The 17,344-nt window shown below is 48.6% G+C and overlaps 1 protein-coding gene across 14 annotated transcripts in view; it reads right to left on the bottom strand.

Moving 5' to 3' along the window:
- The window catches only part of CACNA1C (calcium voltage-gated channel subunit alpha1 C), a 459,914-nt gene that overhangs the window by 410,948 nt on the left and 31,622 nt on the right, over positions 1 to 17,344 (bottom strand). The window lies entirely within an intron of this gene.

Genomic DNA, 17,344 nt, shown 5'->3' with positions numbered 1-17,344 from the left:
CTCCAGTGGGGAATTCTGGAGCAGCAGGAGCCTCCTGGCCAAAGTCAGACCAGCCCTGCTGGGCACTCAGTCCTTCTGTGCCACTGGGGGGGCTGGCACCTGAGCTGCACAATGGGGCTATGGAGCCTTGGGTCCAAGCACCCAGGGCTCCCCCATGGGCTGTCTCTTTTACCCTTTCTCCTCACCAGTTCCTGAGTATCCCCTTTTCTGAGAAGCTAGGCTGGGCATCTCCTAGCACCCTGTACCTCCCTAATTACTCCTACAAGTGGAATTAAAACTACATGTTCCCACATCTCTGGCCCTGCTGGTCTACAGACTCCTTGAGAACAGGAGCTGTGTCCCCCAGCACTGCCTCTCCAGGGCCTGGCACATAGCAGGCACTCAGAAAAATCCTCGTTTAATAAGTGAATGGATGGAAGGATGAAGGGATGGATAGATGAATGAAGGGATGGTGAAGGGGTGGATGGATAGATGGAGGGAGGGATGGATAGATGGGTGGATGGGTGGATGGATGAAGGGATGGATGGATGAGTGGGTAGATGAAGGGAAGGATGGATGGGTGGGTGGATGGATGAAGGGATGGATGGATGGGTGGATGGATGGATGGATAGGTGGATGGATGAAGGGATGGATGGATGGAGGGATGGCTAGAGAGATGGATAAAGGATTGAAGGGGTGGATGGATGAAGGGTTGGGTGGATGGATGGAAAACCATGAGGTCTAACACACTGGAGGACACCATTTACCCTTGAATGTTTCCAAAGTGAGCAGATACTAGCCCCATGAGTTCTTTGACTTTCTTCCTGAACTCATGTGCCAAAGTTACTTTGGGAAGAGCAATTAAACAGGAAGCTTCATTAGGGTCATCTGGTGGCTCCTTCCTATGACAGTAAACAGCCCCACCCACCACACCCTCACCCTTAGCCCCACAGCCTCTGCCAGAGACCTCAGGTTGTAGGACATTCAGGTCCTGCTGGGTCATTCCTTCCATCTCTGGACAGCTCTGGCCAGGAGCAAGTTCCCCATTAGGCTGAATTCAGTCTCTCCCTGTACTGTCTTCCCTGTGGTTCTAACTCAGCTCCCAGCTTCACATGGACACCACGCACCCTCTTCCACGCTCCAGGGAGACCCAGGAGATGGCACGTGGCCTTTGGACAAGAAGAACTTGGAGAAGAGGCTCCCTTTGCCGCTTGCCAAGTGAAATCTTGGGTGAGTCCAGGCCTCTCCAGGCCTTGGGCTTGTTGTCCTGTATAACGGGAGTTATGACACCCATGCCCCATAGGGCTGTTGTGAGGGCTACAACGAATCCAATGAACGAGTGAAGTTGCTCAGTCGTATCCAACTCTTTGTGAGTCCATGGACTGTAGCCTACCAGGCTCTTCCATCCATGGAATTGTCCAGGCAAAAGCACTGGAGTGGGTTTCCATTTCCTTCTCCAGGGGATCTTTCCGACCCAGGGATCAAACCCAGGTCTCCCGCATTGCAGGCAGACGCTTTACCGTCTGAGCCACCAGGGAAGCCCAATTATTACAATGAATCAGTACATTCCAAATGTCAAAGACATTTAGATGCTAGTACTACTATTAAATAAATGTTCTAATGGAGATACTAAAGATATATTACATAACATATTGAAATTCGTCCTCTCTCTCCATGAATCTTCTCTTCTCCAGGCCAAAACATGAGTGACTGTCGCCTCCTCCGGCACACTGGTCTGTTTCTCTATCAGTGGTCCTCATTAAAGGACTGCGCCGTCCGCCGAGCCGGTGGGACTAGCTCAGAGCAGCCGTTCCCACTCCGTTTTGGATGCTGCTTCTGTTAATGGAGCCTACGGTACCCTTAGCCGCGTTGGCAGGTTCATCTGTTGTGGTTTCTGTCCCTCTCGTCTCCATAATGAGACGGTTGCTCGAGATTTGACCCTGGGGGTGATTCGGTGAGAGGAGCTGGGATCTTGTTTTTTTTTCATGCATTTTAGTGTGAGATTGCTGGGGAATCTTTGCCCTTGGGATTACAGTAGGAGTCATGTTCAAGGCCCTGAAGATCAGGTCCCCAACCCCACAAGGGCAGTGTCAGGCCCCAGGGGACTTTTGGCCTGGAAGAATGGGGGCGATGCCGATTTTCCGGGAAAGAAGGTCGAGTTAAACTCTTGTGTTTCAACAGTGTGAAAGCAGCCTGGGGCAGGGATAAAAGGGAGTTCGGGATGGATATACACACTGCTATATGTATAACGGATAAACGAGGACCCGCTGTACAGCACAGGGACCTCTACTCAATACTCGGTAATGACCTCATGGGAACAGAATCTAATAAAGAGTGGATATAAGCGTATCTGCAACTGATTCACTTTGCTGTATAGCAGACACTAACACAACATTGTAAACCGACCATACTCCAATGAGAAAATTAATTTAAAAATATAACTAAATAAAAGCACCTGGGTGTGGAGGGGAAAGGGGACCTGTGTTCTGGGTTCTTGAGCCCCGTGCACCACCCAGGGTAGGTCTGCAGCGGGGCCACTGGGAGTGGGCATCACACAGCAGGTGCTGAGGTGCCAGGAGGAGGGGCAGCTGGACATAGCAATGGGACCACATGTGGGGAGCATCTGCCCACACCTTCCCCAGACTCCCTGTGCTTTCAGGAGCCAGGAGCCCACACACACATACCCCTCCAGGACAGCAGGACCCCAGGGATGCTTCAGCTGTGTCTATGAGAGCATTTCCCTACAGCCCACCCAACCTCAGTTTAAAAACCTTCAGATCAGACTGGCCAACCCTCAGTTTTTCACAAAGCAGGCTGCCCAGGAGCCAGCACCGTGGGGGCGTTTCTGGAGGGGGAAGATTCTCTCTCTCTCTCTCCTGATTTGTGTTATTATTTCCAGCACCAGGGCTTCAGCAATCGTGAAGTCAGAACCTAGTTCTATAAATACTTCTGACTTGAAAAGCCACGTTCCCTTTCTCTACTTCAGAATCTGAGCCCGAGATGGCAGCACCTCCCTCATGTCCCACCCGCCGTCCAGAGGACGAGCAAGGTCGCTAATAAACACCACCGAACCACATCTCCTTTCACGCGTCGTGCATGAAAACATCGCAGCCCCTTGAACAGCAGACAAGTGTAAGGGCTGGCCTGATGAGCAACTGAACGCCCGCAAACCCCGCAGCCCTGAAACGTGGCGTCTCCAGCAGCTTTCCTCTGAAACATCGACTGTCCTGACTTTACTCCAGCTGAAGTGAAGGCGCACTTGGAAGGTCTAGTTAGTAAAGGAAGGGAAACCCAGAGGCTAACTCCATCCTTTAAAAAAAAATCCTTTCAAGAGCAACAGAGCCTCGGGGACTCCCCTGGTGGTCCAGTAGTGAAGATTTCGCCTTCCAATGCAGGGGGCGTGAGTTTGATTCCTGGTTGGAGAGCTAAGATCTCACACATCTTGCAGCCAGAAAGCAAAACTTAAAACAGAAGCAATGTTATAACAAATTCAATAAAGACGTAAAAAAAAATCCATATTTTAAAAAAAAAAACTTAAAAAACAACAACAAAAAGAGCAACAGAACCTCTTCTCAGCATGTGCACTGGCCTCCCAGGTGGAGGAGGAGACGTATTGGCAGGCGCTAGCAGGCACACCCGGAGAAGGCAGTGGCACCCCACTCCAGTACTCTTGTCTGGAAAATCCCATGGATGGAGGAGCCTGGTAGGCTACAGTCCATGGGGTCGCTAAGGGTCGGACACAACTGAGCGACTTCACTTTCACTTTTCCCTTTCATGCATTGGAGAAGGAAATGGCAACCCACTCCAGTGTTCTTGCCTGGAGAATCCCAGGGACGGGGGAGCCTGGTGGGCTGCTGTCTATGGGGTCGCACAGAGTCGGACATGACTGAAGTGACTTAGCAGCAGCAGGTATATCGGAATGAAGCAGTATTCTTGCTAGGAACTGTCGGTGACTCTGAGGCCAACAGAAGTCACGATGATACAACCACTCAGACAAAACCTAACCCTGGGAAAGACTTCCAGCAGAGATGGGCAGTGGGTGGGACCACAGGAAGGTCCACGCTGTGCCCAGGCACGCTCTCCATCTCTGGGGCCCAGTCTCCAGCGGGGAGTGCCCCCCGACTCACATTCAGGTCAGCCTGCACACTCTTTGTCACGTGGAAGGGTTCAGGTAGCAGCATAGGGCCACCCTCTTCCTACCCTCAACAAACACACACGCACAAGCGCACACACACAGAAGGAGCAATGGCTGTCTCAGGATGGAGGAAGAACAGACAAACTTAAGGGTGACAGGCTCATAGTCAGACTGATGGCAGGCCATTGCCCTTGACCCCACCTCTGTCGTTCTAAGGCGATGCTCTCAGAGCATCTGGGGAAGGGCCGACCGGGACCAGAAAGCTCTTCATGGAAACAGAAATAAAGGCCTCACGGAAACCCCTTTGCTCTTCTTGGGCTCTGAAGACATTCCCCGCAACATGAGAGCTGGCGCCCCGCACAGATGGAATCAGCCTCCACCTCTCCCGAAGCCTGTGTGACCGGGAAAGGTGAGAGGTCAGCGGGCACTTTGATGGAGAAACAGATGCTAAGACAGAAGAGAAACCAGTTAAATTTATTCCAGCAAAAAGGTTGCATGAGAACAAATCACTGTATTATAGGTAACAAGCCTCAGCCAACCCTTTGTGGGCAGTGCCTAACTTTACATCTTTCCCAAAGTAACTCAAGGATGAAGAAATGGGTGCTGGGAGGGGAAGCATCCTTTGGCCAGTCGGGGTCTCTCCACCCCTGTGCTGACTCACGTACAGAGATGGATCTGCACCTGTGACCCCAGCCAGGAAAGGGAGGCAGGCCCAGGTCTGCCCAGGCTGGTCCATTGCAGGTAAGTTTCAGCAGGGTGATCCCTAGCGGGGCTGTCACTGGGGGAGCTTGAACACACACCTAGGTCCCAACCCAGAGGTGCTGACCCAGTCAACCAGGAACGCAGCCTGGCTTTGGGATTTTGAGTCATACCTTCTTGGGCTTCCCTGGTGGCTCAGATGGTAAAAAATCCGCCTGCAACACAGGAGACCCAGGTTTGATCCCTGGGTCAGGAAGATCCCCTGAAGAAGGGAATGGCAACCCACTCCAGTATTCTTGCTTGGAGAATTCCATGATAGAGGAGGCTGGCGGGCTACAGTCCATAGAGTTGCAAAGAGTCAGACACAACTGAGCAACTAACACGTTCGCCTTTCACTTTGCTGCAGAGCAAGGGGAAATGGGAGAGAAGAGAACCAAGCATTCTGACTTTTAAACTTCATTTCCAGAGAAAATAAGCATGGAAATGAAAGTGGAACTTTCTTTAGGCCCTGGCACAGGGCCAGAAAGGGGGGATGAGACAGGTGGAAAACCCACACCTGGTCCACAGGTAGCAGCCCAAACCCACCTGGATGGCAGGGGAGCAGGATAGGCCTTTGAGTTCCCTGTGCTAAGACCACAGTGATGAGAAAGGAGACAGGCTGGACCCCTAGGAGAGTGAGGGTGTCTGACCCTTTGGATCGTCCAGTTTTCAGGATGAGGAGAGGGTCTGCCTGGTAAGGAGGGCCAAGGTCACCACAGGCAGGTGAGCAGCAGACTCCATATGCCTGTGTGACCACAGAACGACATTAGGTGATCTCTGAAGGTTCTCTGCAGATGGTGACTACAGCCATGAAATTAAAAGACGCTTGCTCCTTGGAAGAAAAGCTATGACCAACCTGCTGCTGCTAAGTTGCTTTAGTCATGTCCAACTCTGTGCGACCCCATAGACCACAGCCCACCAGGCTCCCCGTCCCTGGGATTCTCCAGGCAAGAACACTGGAGTGGGTTGCCATTTCCTTCTCCAATGCATGAAAGTGAAAAGTGAAAGTGAAGTCTCTCAGTTGTGTCCGATTCTTAGCGACCCCATGGACAGCAGCCCACCAGGCTCCTCCATCCATGGGATTTTCCAGGCAAGGGTACTGGAGTGGGTTGCCATTGCCTTCTCTGATGACCAACCTAGACAGCATATTAAAAAGCAGAGACATTACTTTGCCAACAAAGGTCTGTCTAGTCAAGGCTATGGTTTTTCCAGTAGTCACGTATGGATGTGAGAGTTGGACTATAAAGAAAGCTGAGCACAGAAGAATTGATGCTTTTGAACTGTGGTGTTGGAGAAGAGTCTTGAGTCCCTTGGACTGCAAGGAGATCCAACCAGTCCACCCTAAAGGAAATTAGTCCTGAATATTCATTGGAAGGACTGATGCTGAACCTGAAACTCCAACACTTTAGCCACCTGATGTGAAGAACTGACTCACTTGAAAAGACCCTGATGCTGGGAAAGATTGAAGGCAGGAGGAGAAGGGGACGACAGAGGATGAGATGGTTGGAGGGTATCACCAACTCAATGGACACAAGTTTGAATAAACTCCAGGAGTTGCCAATGGACAGGGAGGCCTGGTGTGCTGCAGTCCATGGGGTCGCAAAGTGTCAGACACGACTGAGCAACTGAACTGAACTGAACTGAAGGTTCTCCATCCTCCATCAGGGTTGAGATGCAGCTGTGGGGACCTGGCTGGCCTTCCAGCCTCTGACACCCACCTGCAGGGCCTTGCCTGACACAGGCAAGGAGAGGCAGAAGAGCTGAGCCTGGAGCTTGCCTCTGCCCTGGGACCTAGCATCACCGGCATGGTCCCCAGCATGCCATCCTCCCACTGACCATCCACCTGCTACCGACCTCCTGTCTGGTACAAAAGTCCATGTCGGGTCCTTTCTGTCTTGGCTACTCTCATTCAAGCTCATGCTACCTGGATACCCAGCCCTGCCTATCCACAGGGTCAGCCCTGTGGACTGTGGCCTCCTGCTCACTGGAGCCCTGCTCCTGTCAGATCCCTGGCTGCCTTCCCTGAACTCACTGAGCCCGTGTGGGCAGCTCTGCCTTGCTGTGGCCCGTGCCTGGGCCCTGAGATCAGCACCAATAATCCCACCAACAAGGCAGACTCAGCTTCACCAGCACCCCATGGACCAGGGTGCAGGCCCCAGCATGCAGACGAAATGCAGCTGCCGGGGCCGCCTGACAACCACGGGGGACAGCCGCCCAGCCTGGGGTCACAGCCCAAATAAAAACCTAACCTACGAAACCTGGATCGAAAAGTACATTTTTGGTAAAAAAAAAAAAAAAAAAAAGAAAGAAATCTATGAAATTCTTGGTTTGCTAGAGTCAGGAAATTAAAACCAAAAAAAAAAAAAAAAAACTATGTTGGGCAAGATTTTATCTTGACGATGTTCCTTTAACTGATGTAAAATGTGAAGAAATGGACCATAATTGACTCCAAGGGAGGGTGCAGAGATTCCTCAGTACTGGATCCAAGCTTAAAATAGGGATTAGTGGGCCTGATGAGAATGCCCATATGATTTTTTTTAATCTTTCCTCTGCAGTTCAGACATTCATCCTTACAGACCAGGAACTCACCCATTAACAAACGGATCACTCCCCCATCAGGCCATGATGACAACTCAGTGCCATGTAACCTGCTTTGCCATGTAATGGCCAAGACCCAGTGAGCCTGTGTGCCAGCGAGGGCTCCCCTTCCCAGCCGGGGATGTGACAACCAGCCGGCAGAGGTGGCTGATACAGTGAGATGCTCCACTTCCAGGTGAAAGTGAAAGTCGCTCAATCGTGTCTGACTCTTTGCAACCCCATGGACTATACAGTCCATGGAATTCTCCAAGCCAGAATACTGGAGTGGGTAGCCTTTTCCTTCTCCAGGGGATCTTCCCAACCCAGGGATCGAACCCAGGTCTCCCACATTGCAGGCGGATTCTTTACCAGCTGAGTCACCGGGGAAGCCCAAGAATACTGGAGTGGGTAGCCTATCCCTTCTCCAGCAGATCTTCCTGACCCAGGAATTAAACCGGGATCTTCTACATTGCAGGCAAATTCTTTACTAGCTGAGCTACCAGGGAAGTCACTTCCAGGTGGGTCTATGCAAACCCAGGAAATCCCCAGGGACCGAACTGTCCCCTCCCTTCTTCCCTTCTTCCTGCCCCAGAGGTCAGCCCACAAATACCTGGGCACCTGCACAGGCCTGAGCAGCAGGAAGGGACTCCCTCTATCCTGGGTCTACTGCCCCGAGAGACTGGGAGTAGATTTGTAGAAAGGAATGGAGCCACAGCAGGGCCCCTCAGCAAAGACCAGAGTGGATAGAGGGAGAAAGTGTGAACAGAAAACCAAACGACAGCCAGCTTGCCCCACTTCATGGAGTACATGGGGATGGGGGGTGGGGGGGATAGAACCAAGAGGCCACATAAAGAGTGTGAAAAGGAATGAGGTGCTGGCCCAAGCTGCAGTGGACAAACCTGCAAACACCGTGCTTAGTGGACAAGCCGGCAACAGAAGTCCACAGACTGTGTGACTCCACAATACGAAAAATCCATAACAGGCAGAGACAGTGCATCCAGTACAGAGACAGAGGGAGATCAGAGGTGGACAGGGGTTGGGCATCGGGGGACGGAGACTGTGGCCGCCAAAGGCCCAGGGGTCCCTCCAGAAAGGACAAGAGCACCTTGGGTCTGGAGAGAAGGATGGTCCCACACCGCAAATGTCCTTAATGCCACTGAATTGGACACAGTAAGCTCTCTCATTTTGTGTTAAGTCGATTTTGCCACAATAAAGTAATAAAATGTTTTAAGTGCAACACAAATACGTCAGTCCCAACAACAAGCAGTGGTTTCTGGGTAGACTGGGCCCCCAGGGCTGTGACTCCTTCCTGCCCTGTGTTTGGAAAACCCCCGGAGACACAGCAAGTCATTTCCAATCTTGTGGCCTCAGCCTGTGTTCCTGTCCCTCCCGCCACATTATGATGGTGCTAAAGACACGTGGGAAATCTGTACAAACATGCTCATCCACAGCCCCAGACGTCAGAGGATCAACAGGCAGCAGCACGTCTAAGGGTAAGTTACAGGAAGCCAGGCTTCAAAAAGCCTGATGGTACCAAGTTGTAAATAAGCAAACGCTTGTCGGGTATTTACCTCTGGCCACACCATTGGCATGCAGATTGCCTTGGTATATTTCATTGTCATAGGTGCTGACATGTGGTCAGAAGCTGAAGAGGTAGATAACGGGCTGGAGCCCAGAGTGGCCGTGTCCAGAGCCAGCTTTCCCACCTCTTCGTGAACGGGACCCACTTTCTCTTAGGTTCTGTTTTAATTCTCAGATTGTGCTGATATGTCTGTGCTGGTCCTGGCCACATGGAGGGATCTAATGGTCACTGGGGAAATTTAAGAGCATTGGACTGATGGACAGGAGGTCAGTGTCCTAGACCCATCTTGATCATCGATGTGTGACTTCAGGCAGATTATAAACCTCTCTGGGCAGCAAAACCCTCGTCTGTAATAAAGGGAAGTTGAACAAGAGAAATGGTTTTCCAACTATTTAAGGCGGCTCAGATGATAAAGAATCTGCGTGCAATGCGGGTTCAATCCCTGGGTCAGGAAGATCTACCAGAGAAGGGAACGGCTACCCACTCTGGGATTCTTGCCTGGAGAATCCCCTGGACAGAGAAGCCCATGGGGTCACAAAGAGTCGGACATGACTGAGCGACTAACACTGACTTTTCAAGTAGCAGAATTCATTCTTTTAAAAACAAATTTATTTTATTATATATTATTAGTATAGTTGTGCTATACGATTTACTATGTTGTACCAATTTCTGCTATATAGCAAAAGTGACTCAGTTATATACATATAGATATTCTTTTTTATATATTCTTTTCACAGTGGTTTATCATGGGATATTGAATATAGTTCCCTATGCTTTACAGTAGGACCTTGTTGCTTTCCCATCCTGTATATAATACTTTGCATCAGCTAATCCCAAACTCCCAGTCCATCCGTCATCCACTCCCCCTCCCCACTGGCGATCATAAATCTGTTTTCTATGTCTGTGAGTCTATTTCTATATCATAGCTCTATTCATTTGTATCATTTTTTTAGACTCCACATATAAGTGATATCATATGGCATTTTTCTTTCTCTGACTTACTTCACTTGGTATGATCACCTCTAGGTCCATCCATGTTGTTGCAAATTGCGTAATTTCACCCTTTTTTATGACTTAGTAATCCATTGTGCATGTGTACCACATCTTCTTTATCCAGTCATCTGTCCATGGACATTTAGGTTGCTTCCATGTCTTGGCTTTTGTACCATTCTTAAAATGAAGCTTGACTCAGAAGCCCAATCTATAAAGCATATGAAAGCGAGGAGCAGTTCCGGCTTCAGGTGGAGGAGGGAGGGTGCAGACCCCCTCCCCACGACCTGAGCAGTTCCTGGAACACTTCCCTGGAACCCCAGGACTCTGTGGAACACAGTTTGAAAACCACTTGAACAGATATTCACAAAGTTCTTTTGCAACTGAAACCTGAAAGCCTGCATTCCAAGCACCACTCCTGAGACATCCTTTAACACTGAGGGGTGACTTAGAATCCTCTGTCCCTTTGCTCAGAGCTGCTCCTCTGTGTCGGTGGCCTTGTGCTGAGTTAGTAAAGGTTTCAGGGAAGAATCCCTCTAAAACCAACTTCTGAGTGCCACCAGCCCAGCAGAGCCCTCTTGGGGGACAAGCTGTCCAATTCTGAACATGTGTGTTTTCTCTAAAGAGCCCTGAAATGATGAGGCTGGATGATCTATAAGGATTTTCTATCAACCACGGTAGCACCACTTCATTCTTCATAAACGTGATACTGTTTTCTTACTGGGTCCCTATAATTAAACTTGGTCAATAAATAACTGGGCAAGAAATGTCAGGGAGAATATGAGTCTCTCATCCTCGTTCTGGAAAGATCAACCAGAAGAGACCTCCCCCAGGGAAGGAAACCTGTGTTTAGAACATCCAGGCTCAGGTCAACACCATTCTCCCCGCTCACTCTCCAGGCATTTAGAAATTCAAGTTTGCTGCAGTGCTGGGAAGAGATTATACAACTGCTATGATGCAACGTTCAAGGCTGCCGACAACCCGAAACTCAGAGGCCCAGACAAACAGGAATATATAAATAGCGGCCACAGCATAATTTATTTTCAGTATCTGGGAGTCGAGGGGATCCGCAGATTGGCTGTGAAGCATTTAGGCATTAAAGCCGAGGTGCTTAACAAACAGGAAAGGCTCAGGAGAGAGATGGAGGGGAGACAGATTGGTCTCCTTCAGAGAAGATGGAGCATCTGAACCAATTAACTTACAATTATGTGGTATGGGCAAATGCCATACAATAGGGAAGGAATATTCTCCCCAGCCCCTTGCTGTGCTATTTGGATGGCGTGTACCACCCGGGGGGCGAGGCACTCCTCTGGGACTGGTCTCAAGCTGGAAGAGAGATTATACGGGAGACACTATCCCGAACTCCACCCCCAACCCCTGTCGTCATTTTGCAGATTGCTGGCCTGACATCAGTAAACAAACAGAAAAACTCAGTTGAATTTAGTCAAGCATCACGGTACCTTTCTTTGGGGAACAGCAAGAACACATTAGAAAGCTCTTTCTCCACTTTTTTTAAACCCATAAAACCTGAAGGAAAAGAATCACTTTGCAGTTTCAGTTTTTCTTTTAAAATGTAGCAGCACACACATTTTGATGGTGTTCTCCCAGAATGTATATTATATTGTACACGCCCCCCCAGATGTCACAAATAGTCCTTTTTTTCACTTTTGATTGATTTATTATTCCAATTAGAAAAGTTAAAAACAGGAGCCAAAAAAAAAAAAATTACAGAAGAACCTCAGTTTGTAAGTAACAAAAAATAAAATATACTGATGTGTGTAGGTGCTAAGTCTCTTCAGTCGTGTCAGACTCCTTGCAACCCCATGGACCAGGATCTTCTGTCCATGGTATTCTCCAGGCAAGAATACTGAAGTGGGCTGCCATTTCCTACTCTTGGGGATCTTCCCAACTCAGGGATCGAATCCACGTTTCCTGCACTGGCAGGCGGGTTTTTTACCACTGAGCCATCAGGGAAGCCCCAGTTCCTCTCTACAGAAAATTTAAAAACATGAGAAATAAGCAGACTTCAGAGATACAGTAGGTTCTGTTTTAGACCACTGCAATAAATTGAATATCACAATAAAGCAAGTCACAAGAACATTTTGGTTTCTCAGCACATATAAATTATGTCTACACTTTCGTCTGTTGAGTGTGCAATAGCACTGTATCTATAAGAACATGTTCATATGTTAATTAAAAATACTTTATTGCTGAAGCATGTTCACCATCTTCTGAGCCTTCAGCGAGTCATAATTTTTTGGCAGTAGTAACAGCAAAGATCACTGATCATGGGTCACCATAATAAATAGAATAGTGATGAGAAAGTATGAAATGTTGCAGGAATTACTAAAGTGACATGAAACACAAAGTGAGCAAATGCAGTTGGAAAAAACTCTTCTCGACACAGGGATGCTACGAACCTTCATTTCTAACGTCTGTGAAGCGTAGTAAAGCAAGGTCTACACGTAAGAACGGGCTTCCCAGATGGCTCGGTGGGTAAAGACTCCGTCTGCAATGCAGGAGACTCAGGAGATATGAGTTTGATCCCTGGGTCAGGAAGGTCCCCTGGAGGAGGAAATGGCAACCCACTCCAGTATTATCAACTGAAAAACCTCATGGATAGAGGAGCTTTTCGGGCTACAGTCCATGAAGTCACAAAGAGTCGGATGTGAGTGAGCGACTAAGCACGCCTGTAGGAACGGAAAACCATCTACCATTGAAATCTTACAGACATCATTAAGTGCGAACTATTAAAGACGTGTAGGTACATATTTCATTTTAAATATTATTTAACACATTAAGAGCACAATCAAACCAAAAAAACCTGTGAGCAGATCAATCATGCTCTGGCTAGCGGGTCCCCTTGCACAGAGAACATGCCCATCAGAGGCCATCCCACTCCAGCCCCCTCCTCAAGCTCAGGTCTCTCCCCTCCCTTCTTTCCCACAAGCCCTCCGGCTGCCCCATCCAGCCTCACACTGTTGGCAGCCAGAGTCACAGCTCTACGGAGTCACTGTCTGGCCTCTGCTTCTGTGCCTTTGAGCTTAGTCCTGTCTGTCTTGAGACTCCATGGACCGTAGCCCGCCAGGCTCCTCTGTTCCTGGGCTTCTCCAGGCAAGAATACTGAGGTGGGTAGCCATTCACTTCTCCAGGGGATCTTCCTAACCTAGGGATCGAACCCTCGTCTCCTGAGTCTCCTGCATTGCAGGCAGATTCTTCACCCACTGCGCCACCTGGGAAGGCATGCCTTCAGTAGCATCCACAGATTCATACCTCTCAGTGGAGGAGATGGCTCTCACTCCCTCCTTATGCAAAGTTCAAGGGAAGGTTAAAAAATTTTTTTCTTTTTAATGGGCTTGGGACTGCAGCTCGCAGGTTGGTAAGAGAGCAGATTAGGACAGAAACCCCAGCCTGATGGTTAGGGGAAGGCTCTACTTTTGTTTCACCTGATGGTTCTGCTCATGTGGACATTCCAGCACTGTGTTTAGAATCAGATTTGCTACATCTTAAGCCAAGTTCTTTGTCCCTGCCAGGTAAGGGTCAAGCTGAACTGAGTTTTTTATTCGTTTTTCAAATAATTTTATTCTATTTATTTTTTACTTTTGGCTGTGCTGAGTCTTCATTGCTGCACAGTCTTCGTTTTCTCTCGTTGCAGAGAGCGGGGGCTACTCTCTCGTTGCAGCAAGTGGGCTTCTCATTGCAGTAGCTTCTCTTGTTGCAGAGCACGGGCTCTAGGGCACAGGCTCCATAAATTGTGGTGCACAGGCCTAGTTGCTTCGAGGCACGTGGGATCTTCCTGGATCCGAAACTGAATCTGTGTCTTCTGTGTTGGCAAGATTCTTCACCACTGAGCCCCCAGGGAAGCCCCTCAACTGAGTTTTCCCCCCTCAAGTTGGTTGAATCACACTGGTTTAGACGGGGGCCCAATTCACCCTGCAACAGCACTCCTGTCCGGGCAACGCCAGGCCTGGCTCATCCCAGCTGACGGTGAGGCTGTTTGTCCACAGCCCTGAACTTCATGGTTGGGGGCCCCTTCATTTTAACCCCCAACACCTCTTGACACCCTGACTCCCCTTTTCCTAGAAGAGGCATGTGGAGCTGGCTTGAACCACCTCGGAGAGGAGAGTGCTGCATTTCCAGAAAGTGTGTGAACCAATTGTCAGATAGAGCCAGCATTAAAACTGAGTTACGTCCTCCTACAACTAAACAGATGATGACATTCAAAACAAAGGGAAGAAATACTCAGAAGCTCATCACTTCCCAACCGTCTTACTGCATTTAGTGTCGTGTCTGTTCTCGGAGTTCACTCCATCACGTCTGTGTGGCGGAAACACCTCCCGCCGTGGCCCTCCATGTCTTCCCCAGGCCTACATCCGGCCAGGATCATGCTGTTATTCCAAATCGAGTCACGGCGAGGGTATTTACAGCAGGAAAACCAGAAAAAGCCACCTATCTGCCTTTGATGTGTTGTTTTGGGGTCTGCAGACTGGCCAGTGGCTTGGTTTTCAGTCCCTTGAGTTCAGAATGCTCTTTATATGTTAAGAGCTGTGAAAAGTGCTCAGGACCTCACTCTGAGGGGACATGAGTCTTGCGTCCATTTGGAAAGTAGCTGACGCTTTGTCTAAGTCGGGTGAGCCTTCCAGCCAAGAGGGGCTTTCCTGCCAGGCTTGTCCTATGAGGCTTCTTATCCTCCCACTGAGTCAGCGTCAGGACTCAACTGACAACTGACTGAACGTGATGGAGCTCGAGGGGAATGAATCCAGGCGTCACCAGCAGAGACGTGTGAGCAGATCCAACAACAGTAAAATTGTGTTTTGATGACTGGAAGCAGTAGATAAAGGAGAAAACACAGAACAACAGCCATCTCCGAATCACAATGTTAAGTGGGTGCTTGGCCATCATCCAGGTAATTGAATCAGCGTCAGCAGCCGCCCCACCCCTTCTCTGCCCTCCCTCTGAAAGGTCTGTTTGGGAGCGTAATGATTGCCAAGATTACCCAAGTAATTACAAAATCTATCTGTGCCCTTTTATTTTTATACGAGTAGTAATTCATCTCCATGTCATTCTGAAACCCATACATGGCTGAGGGCTCTTGAAGGAGCCACCCTCATTTAAAAACCAACCTTCTAAGTATCAGCAGAATTCCCTAGACGTTTAGCGAGAAGGCAGTGATTAAATCTCAAAGCTGAAAAACAACAGAAGCAAACATCTCAGTCACCCTGACTCCCTGTACTCTGTTTCCGGCCCTGTCCCTCCCCACATTACAGCCAGAATCATCTTTCTGAGACGTAGGTGTCACTTCTCCTTTAAAAACCTTCAAGTGCAACCCACTGTCAAGTCCCAAAGGCCCAGTCAGATGCTGTCTCTGGTCTGTTGTACCTAAGTTCTATCCTTAACGAGCAGGAAGCTTCTAAATCAGAGGTTCCCATACTCTGATGCACATTTAAATCACCCTGGAGCTTGAAAAATTCCCCACGCTCAGGTCACATCCTGTATCAATTAAATCAGACTCTGCTCACCTTTGTTGATGTTCAGTCGTTCAGTTGTGTCCGACTCTCTGTGAACCCATGGACTGCAGCTCGCCAGGCTTCCCTATCCTCCACCACCTCCCAGAGTTTGCTCAGCCTTGTGTCCACTGGGTTGATCTGTCACTTTAGTTAACAGCAAAACTGGAATAATTTTTTGTTTTCCCAGATTGCCTGGAGAACTGGAAACTGTTCTTAGAACTTTTTTTTTTTTTTTTTACAAATCTGTCATAATGAACACACGGTACAATCATTTGTTTTACTGGTTTTCCTCCATTAAACTTTAAACTCCTGGAAAGCAGGATCTATATTTAATTTATTTGTTATATTGATGATATTTAAACAGCACTTGGCACCTAAGAGACACCCAACAGATGTTCGTCAAATCAGAGAACAACTGAATGAACAGATAAACAAATGAATTATATTAAGCGGGAGACACCGAAATACACTGAAGCTTAAGAGGCCTTAAAAATAAGGGATAAGAAACAAGGCCATCGGCGTCACTGTAAAGGACAAAGCGCCCCATTTTGCACTAAATTGATCACCATGGGCCTTGATAAATGACCGCATTGGAAAGAGCATTACCTGGAAATCAGGAGGCCCGAAGCCTCACCGTGTTCTGCTATTAACAAATAACATCTCAGTCATTTATTTTTATTAAGTACTTGATATGTTTTGGCTCTTGCATTTTTTTTGCTTGATTCTCAACAAAAATCCTACAAAGTCAGGACCATTAAAAACCTCATTCCACAGGGAAGGAAGCCGACGTCTACACAGGATAGTAAACTGTCCCCATCCCCCCCCCCACCCGAGCTGAGCCAGATCTGAACCCAAGGGGCTCGTCTTTTGATACAGGGGCTGCAGTGAGGACCACTCTGAGGACACTCCCAGTTTACGCTGCTGCTGCTGCTAAGTCACTTCAGTCATGTCCAACTGTGCGACCCCATAGATGGCAGCCCACCAGGCTCCCCTGTCCCTGGGATTCTCCAGGCAAGAACACTGGAGTGGGTTGCCATTTCCTTCTCCAATGCATGAAAGTGAAAAGTGAAAGTGAAGTCACTCAGTCGTGCCCAACTCTTAGCGACCCCATGGACTGCAGCCTACCAGGCTCCTCCGCCCATAGGATTTTCCAGGCAAGAGTACTGGAGTGGGTCACCGTTGCCTTCTCTGCCAGTTTACGCTAAATATGGCTAATTCAAGCTAATTAAAGGTGTTTGCTTTTTCTGACGGTTTCTTACTTTCTTACCAAGCCCATGTCATCCTTCATAAAAGCAAACAAAATCACACAGTGACTTCAGTGTTTGAGGTTCTTAAAAAATTTACTTTAGGGACTTCCCAGGTGGGCCAATGGTTAGGATTCCATGCTCCCAACGCTGGGGGCACCGGTTCCATTCCTGGTCAGGGAACTAGGATCCTGCTTGCTGCACAGCGTGGCAAAAAAAGAAAAAGGAAAAAGAAATGTATTTTAAGATAGATAAACAATAAGGACCTACTGTATAGCACAAGAAACTATACTCAATATCTTGTAATAACTACAATGGAAAAGAATCTGAAAAAGAGTATATGTGAGCGTATAAGTGAATCACTTTGCTGTACATGTGAAACTGACATGACATCGTAAACCAACTATCGTGCTAAGCTGCTTCAGTCCCATCCGACTCTTTGTGACCCCACAGACTGTAGCCCCCCAGGCTCCCCTGTCCATGGGATTCTCCAGGCAAGAATACTGGAATGGGTTGCCATTTCCTTCTCCAAAATCAACCATATTTCAATTTAAAAAAAAATTAGTGTATTAGTTTGAAAGGCCTCAGAGGC

This window comes from Bos javanicus, chromosome 5 (genome assembly GCF_032452875.1).
Source record: "Bos javanicus breed banteng chromosome 5, ARS-OSU_banteng_1.0, whole genome shotgun sequence".
Lineage (NCBI taxonomy): Eukaryota > Metazoa > Chordata > Mammalia > Artiodactyla > Bovidae > Bos > Bos javanicus.
The sequence above is the reverse complement of the archived record's forward strand: the minus strand, read 5'-3'. Positions and strand labels throughout refer to the sequence as shown.